Source organism: Leptonychotes weddellii, chromosome 10 (genome assembly GCF_054177405.1).
Source record: "Leptonychotes weddellii isolate Sample4059 chromosome 10, ASM5417740v2, whole genome shotgun sequence".
Classification (NCBI taxonomy): domain Eukaryota; kingdom Metazoa; phylum Chordata; class Mammalia; order Carnivora; family Phocidae; genus Leptonychotes; species Leptonychotes weddellii.
In genome coordinates this window covers 43,501,017-43,508,548 of record NC_138378.1, presented here as the reverse complement: position 1 = coordinate 43,508,548, position 7,532 = coordinate 43,501,017, and the positions used below count along the sequence as shown (strand labels likewise).

Here is a 7,532-nt window from a genome sequence, read left to right as displayed (position 1 = left end):
GGGGGGGGGGAATTGGAGGGAGAGATGAACCATGAGAGACTATGGACTCTGAGAAACAAACAGGGTTTTAGAGGGGAGGGGGGAGAGGGGATGGGTTAGCCTGGTGATGGGTATTAAGGAGGGCACGTACTGCATGGAGCCCTGGGTGTTATACGAAAACAATGGATCGTGGATCACCACATCAAAAACCAATGATGTATTGTATGGTGACTAACATAATAAAATTGAAAAAATATGTATATATTAAATGAAAAAAAAATATGTGTAGAGAACAGAGAAGATCAACATTTACCTTTATATCTTAATTGCATGTCTGGAATCTCAGATGAGAAAGTTGGGACAATAACGAAGGGGGATTGTCATGGTTTTCTAAATAAATCTTATCGATTGTGTTATTTTATTCTCTTATTTTCTTTATAGCCAACATGAAACAAAGGTTACACCCTGGTTCTGGGGAAGAGAAGGTATCTCACTGTTTTATAGCAGATGAATAGAAATGCATTGGGATATGGACTGTTTGGTTGAAGTATTGCTTTGTAATTTTGGTGACTATTCAAGTTAGTGTTCTTTCCTTATAATTAGGTTTACTAATATAAAATTCTTGTAGAACATTAGGACCTTCTCCTTTGGTTTAGAGCTGGAAGAGACATTGCCCCATATATTCTGGATTTCAGAGTCCTGACTTATACATGGAAAAACTTTTTTTTTTTTAATATTCAAAACCATGTTTGGATATTATTAGTAGGCATGAGGCAGGATGTAGAGGTTGGTAGTTCTGACTGTGAGTTAGACCTCAGTATGTGTTCATTTACTAGCTCTGTGATTTTGGGCAAATACTTAACCCCTCAGTGCTTCAATATCCTCACCTTTTTTTAAAATTTATTTTTATTATCAACATGTAATATATTACTTGTTTCAGGGGTACAGGTCTGTGATTCATCATTCTTACACAGTACACAGCGCTCACTACAACACATACCCTCCCCAGTGTCCATCACCCAGCCACCTTGTCCCTCCCATCCCCCTCCACTCCAGCAACCCTCAGGTTGTTTCCTGAGATTAAGAGTCTCTTATGGTTTGTCTCCCTCACTGGTTTCATCTTGTTTCATTTTTTCCTCTCTTCCCCTATGATCCTCTGCTTTGTTTCTCAAATTCCTCATATTGGTGAGCTCATATGATAGTTGTCTTTCTCTGATTGACTTATTTCGCTTAGCATAATACCCTCTAGTTCCATCCACGTCATTGCAAATGGCAAGATTTCATTTTTTGATGGCTGCATAATATTTCATTGTATATATATACCACATCTTCTTTATCCATTCATCTGTTGATGGACATCTAGGCTTTTTCCATAGTTTGGCTATTGTGGACACTGCTGGTATAAACATTGGGGTGCAGGTGCCCCTTTGGATTACTACATTTGTATCTTTGGGGTAAATACCCAGTAGTGCAATTGCTGGGTCGTATGGTAGCTTTATATTCACTTTTTGAGGAACCTCCATACTGTTTTCCAGAGTGGCTGCACCAGCTTGCATTCCCACCAACAGTGTAGGAGGGTTCCCCTTTCTCCGCATCCTCGCCAACACCTGTTTTCTTGACTTGTTAAGGTGTAAGGTGGTATCTCATTGAGGTTTTGATTTGTATTTCCCTGATGCTGAGTGATGTTGAGCACTTTTTCATGTGTCTATTCGTCATTTGGATGTCTTCTTTGCAGAAATGTCTGTTCATGTCTTCTGCCCGTTTCTTGATTGGATTATTTGTTCCTTGGGTGTTGAGTTTGATAAATTCTTTATAGATTTTGGATACTAGCCCTTTATCTGATGTGTCATTTGCAAATATCTTCTCCCATTCTGTCGGTTGTCTTTTGGTTTTGTTGAATGTTTCCTTTGCTGTGCAAAAGCTTTTTATCTTCATGTAGTTCATTTTTTGCCCTTGCTTCCCTTGCCTTTGGCGATGTTTATAGGAAGAAGTTGCTGTGCCTGAGGTTGAAGAGGTTGCTGCCCCGTGTTCTCCCCTACGATTTTGATGGATTCCTGTCTCACATTTAGGTCTTTCATCCATTTTGAGTCTATTTTTGTGTGTGGTGTACGCAAATGGTCCAGAAACAGATTTCTGCATGTGGCTGTCCAATTTTCCCAACACCATTTTTTGAAAAGACTGCCTTTTTTTCCATTGGATATTCTTTCCTGCTTTGTCCAAGATTAGTTGACCATAGAGTTAAGGGTCCATTTCTGAGTTCTCTATTCTGTTCCGTTGATCTATATGTCTGTTTTTGTGCCAGTACCATGCTGTCTTGTTGATTACAGCTTTGTAATAGAGCTTGAAGTCCGGAATTGTGATGCCACCAGCTTTGCTTTTCTTTTTCAACATTCCTCTGGCTATTTGAGGTCTTTTCTGGTTCCATCAATATCCTCACCTTTAATATGGGGCTAACAGTGGTGCCTCCCTCACAAGGCTGATAAATTCCTAAGTGCTTAGGAATGTGCCCATTGAATGATGAGCTCAAGAAATAGGTGTTTTGTATTATCACAGGATTATTTGGCAGAAGCAAGCAGCCTACTGAGGGGTCAGAGGTAGAGACCTCTTTCCTGTGGCTCTGACTATGCAGGACTTACACAGCTGCGAGTAGAGTGTTTAGAAAATCTCCTAGTGCCCTTTTCATTTTTCCTCCCTCAACCTTTAAAGTTCACTTGACTGAAATAAAAATAAATAGCAACAGTCGTCCCACCAAAAGAAATGTCATAATGGCAAAATATGCAAATACTTCAAAAAATAATAAATTAGGGGGGCGCCTGGGTGGCTCAGATGGTTAAGCATCTGCCTTCGGCTCAGGTCATGATCCCAGGGTCCTGGGATCGAGCCCTGCGTCGGGCTCCCTGCTCAGCGGGGAGCCTGCTTCTCCCCCTCCCTTTGCTTCTCCCCCTGCTCATGTTCTCTCTCTCTCTCCCTGTATATCTCTGTGTCTCGAATGAATAAATAAAAAAATCTTTAAAAAACAAACAAACAAAAAAAACCCCAAAATAATAAATTAGGTACTTAAAGGAAAAGAATGTATTAACCAAGACCTTATTACCCTCCAGGTTCTGTGCTCATTTCCTGCAGTGTGTATTTTGTGGAGTTGAAATGGGAGCATGTGCTAGATTTCTGCTTTGTTCTACTAATTTCAGGTTTGTTTGTTTTTTTTCCCATTCCCCACTCCCAACATCACTGGTGTCAGCAGTCTAACATATGCTTTGATTGGGATGTCATCTCTGCAGTAATTTTAGGTTTGTCTTTTTTTAATGGACAAGTATTTGTGTGTTGATGGAGTTTACAGCCTTGTCTGTTGATATATACCATGGTGTGTTGTGTTTCCCTTTTGTTAGGCTTTTGATTTTGTTCTGAGCAGTTAGCGACTTTCAGCTAACATTCTATGAAGAATACAGCCTTCCTGTTTTCTTTTTCTGTGGATATAAAATGTATGCATCTTCCTTCTTTCTTATAGCCCTGCCAGACATTGCCCACTCACATTGCACGTGGGTGGGTGTGCAGTGGGATCTCTGATCAGAACTTCCCCACTGGCTCCTCTGTGTTGGGGGGTGCGGGAGGGTCAGCCCTTGACCCTGGTGTGCCAGACAGATGGAATCATGTCACCTATGCCCTGGTGTGAAAAAGTCTTAAATTGTTTTAATTTGGGTTTCTTTACTGAAAAGCAAGACTGTGCCTATTCAATGTTTGCTTATATTTTTTAATGAAAAGCAAGATTGTGCCCCTAGGTGATCATCCTCTTTTCCTGGATCTCTTGACCACATTGTTCTTCCCAGAGTGAGAATGCTGAAGCAAGCAGCAGCATGCTCCTTCTGCTCACCTCTTGGTCTGTATTTGCTAATAATGTATTAACAAGGAGGTTTCACAGTAACTCGCTCAGCTTCTCAAACATTTTAGAAAAGAAAAAAAGTTAGTATTCATACAAATTGTTCCACCTGGTGAACTGATAAAGCTCCGGGTGGTTCTGTGACCAGTAATAATATTTCTCAAATGGTAAGGGTTGTGAGAGCTCACAATCCCGGATGTGAGTTGCGCAACAGCATTCAGGAAAGAGTCTGTGCTGCTTGCCTCCCACCTTGCCCTAGCGCCAGCGCTCGAGAAGTTGAGGTTACTAGTCCTCAGTGCCTGTTTGTCTCTCTCGAGATCTGTGTGCACCCACATCTCCCCTCTCCTTCACAGTGGCCTCCCGGGAGGAGGTGACCCACCTAGCTCCATTTGACGCAGACAGGCTGCAGCCGTTGGATGGGAGGGAGATTGCAGCTTCACAGACCAGTATTCCACACTGTTGCTGCTCAGACGGGAGTGAGGTTGAGACCCTTTAGGAAGTTAGTGATCACAGGCCCTCAGAGGTAAACTGAAACTATTTTATTCAATAAAACTAGGTATAAATGCCTTAGCATTTATAAACCTGCAGCAGGATAATTAACTGAAATTCAGTACGTGTTTTATTCTCTTTTTTCAATTCCAAGACAGCAGCTAGACTTTGGTGTTCCTTTGCCTTCAGGGGGCTTTATGTTATAGGGCTGAAGGCAGAAGTTTCTGGAAAATGATCTCCTTCCCCTTAAAAAAAATTGCATATGCTAAAATTGACTTGTGTGTGTATGTGTGTGTGTGTGTATGTGTATGGTTCTGAGAGTTGAAACACACGTATAGACTTGTAACTGTCACAACAATGAGAATACAGAATAGTTCCATCACCCCAAAAAACACTCTTGCTACCCCTTTGTAGTCCTAAATCCTGCCCACCTATTTGCTCACCCTGTAGTTCTACCTTTTCCAGAATGTCATATCAGTGGAATCTTAGAGCATGTGACCTTTCCAAACTGGCTTCTCTCAGTATTTGTGGTGTTGACTGTATTAGCAATTTGTTCCTTTTATTGATGAGTAGCATTCAAGGTGAAGATGGATGTCAATCCATTTACCAGTTGGAGGATGTTAGGATATTTTCCAGTTTTTGACAGTTGTGAATACAGCTGCTACAAACATTTGTCATACAAGTTTTGTGTAAACATGTTTTTGCTTTTTCTAGGGTAAATACCAAGGTATGGGGTTGCTGAGTCACACACTAAGTCTCTATTTAATTTGGAACTGCTTTCTTTTCAGAGTGGCTCTACCGTTTTGCATTTCCAGCAGCAATGTATGAGAGTTTAATCTGTTCTCCTTGTCAGTTCCTGGTATTGGAATTTCTTAAAAATTTTAATGTTAGCTATTCTAATAGACCTATAGTGGTATCTCATTACAGTTTTAATTTGCATTTCCCTAGTGGTGAATGATGTTGAACATCTTTTCATGCGCTAATTTCCGTCTGTATGTTTTCTCTGGAAGTGTGTCAGTTCTAGTGTTTTGCAAGTTTCTTTTTAATTGGGTTGTTTTCTAACTGTTCAGGTTTTTTTCTCTAACTGTTCAGTTTTAATAATTCTTTATATATTCTCTATGCAAACCCTTTGTGGGATATGTGGTTTGCAAAGATTTCTTCACAGTTTGTGGCTTGTCTTTCATTCTCTGAGCAGCGCCTTCCATACAGCAAAAAGTTTTAATTTTGCTGAAATCCAGTTTATTGATGTGCCTTGTATAGATTTTACTTTTTATGTCTTATTTTAAAAAGTCTAAGCCATAATGATTTCCACCTATGTTTTCTTCTAAAAGTGCTGTACTTTCACAGTTTATGTTTAGAGTGATGATAAATTTTGAGTTAAGGGATGCCTGGATGGCTCAGGCAATTAAGCATCCACCTTCTGCTTAGGTCATGATCTCAAGACCTGGGATGGAGCCCCATCTGGCTCCCTGCTCAACAGGCAGTCTGCTTCTCCCTCTCCCTCTGCCTCTCCCCCCGACTTGTGCTCAGCTGCACTCTCTCTCTCTCTCTCTCAAATAAATAAATAAATCTTTAAAACAATTTTTTTTGAGTTAAGTTTTGTGCTAGGTATGAGGTTTACATTGAAGGGTTTTTTTTTTTCCCTTTGCATGTGGATTGTTCCAACACCATTTATTGAAAAGAATATTCTTACTCCATCGAATTCTTTTGCAATTTTGTCAGAGATCAAATGGCCGTATTTGTGAGTCTGTTAGTGAATTCTCTGGAATCTATTTCATTGACGTATGTGTGTTATGTTTATCCCTTCACCAATACCAAACTGTCTTAATAATAGAGATTTAAAGTAACTCTTCTTTTTTCCTTTTTTTTTTTTTTACTTAAATTCAGTTAGCCAATATATCGTCATTAGTTTCAAATGTAGAGTTCAGTTATTCATCAGTTGCATATAACACCCAGTGCTCATCATATCACATGCCCTCCTTAACGCCCATCACCCGATTAACCCATTCCCCCAACCAACTCTCCTCCAGCAACCCTCAGTTTGTTTCCTATAGTTAAGAGTGTCTCATGGTTTGTCTCCTTCTCTGATTTCTTCCCATTCAGTTTTCCCTCCCTTCCCCAATGGTTCTCTGCTCTGTTTCTCATATTCCACATATGAGTGAAACCCCATGATAATGGTCTTTCTCTGCTTGACTTATTTCACTTAGCATAATCCCCTCCAGTTCCATCCATGTCGATGTAAATGGCAGGTATTCATCCCTTCTGATGGCTGAGTAATGTCCCATTGCATATGTGAAACACATCTTCTTATCCACTCATCTATTAAAGGATATCTGGGCTCTTTCCATAGTTTGGCAACTGTGGACATTGCTGCTATAAACATTGGGGTGCAGGTGCCCCTTTCAATCACTACATTTGTATATTTGGGGTAAATACCTAGTAGTGCAATTGCTGGGTCGTAGGGTAGCTCTATTTTTAACTTCTTGAGGAACCTCCATACTGTTTTCCAGAGTGACTGTACCAGTTTGCATTCCCACCAACAATGTAAGAAGGTGCCCCTTTCTCCTCATCTTTGCCGACGTTTGTTGTTTCCTGACTTGTTCATTTTAGCCATTCTACTGGTGTGAGGTGGTATCTCATTTTGTTTTGATGTGTATTTCCCTGATGCCAAGTGATGTGAAGCATTTTTTTCATGTGTCTGTTGGCCATTTGTATGTCTTCTTTGGAGAAAAGTATGTTCATGTCTTCTGCCCAGTTCTTGACTGGATTCTTTGTTTTTTGGGTGTTGAGTTTGATAAGTTCTTTATAGATCTTGGATACTAGCCTTAACGTAACTCTTAAAAATAGGTAATATAAATTCTCCAGTTTTATTCCTTTTTTGTTGAAATACTTTTGGCTGTTCTAGTTCCTTTGCCTTTCCATGTGCATTTTAAAACCCGCTTGTCTGTATCAATTCTGCTGGGATTCTGTTGGAATTAGGTTAAATCTACAGCTCAGTTTGAGGAGAATCACTGTTTCAATCCTTTGGATAAATACCTAGTAGTGTAATTGCTGGGTCATAGGGTAGCTCTATTTTTAACTTTTTGAGGAACCTCCATACTGTTTTCCAGAGTGACTGTACCAGTTCGCATTCCCACCGACAGTGTAAGAGGGTTCCCCTTTCTCCACAGCTTTCTTTTGATTAGCATTA

General features: G+C 40.1%; 1 protein-coding gene and 1 non-coding gene across 5 annotated transcripts in view; one reads left to right on the top strand and one right to left on the bottom strand.

Annotated features, from left to right (window-relative positions):
• Nucleotides 1–7,532, top strand: part of NINL (ninein like) — a 132,178-nt gene that overhangs the window by 4,723 nt on the left and 119,923 nt on the right. The window lies entirely within an intron of this gene.
• Nucleotides 3,195–3,255, bottom strand: LOC115941430 (small nucleolar RNA SNORD104). The gene has a single exon (XR_004076182.1). It is a non-coding gene; the product is annotated as a small nucleolar RNA SNORD104 (small nucleolar RNA).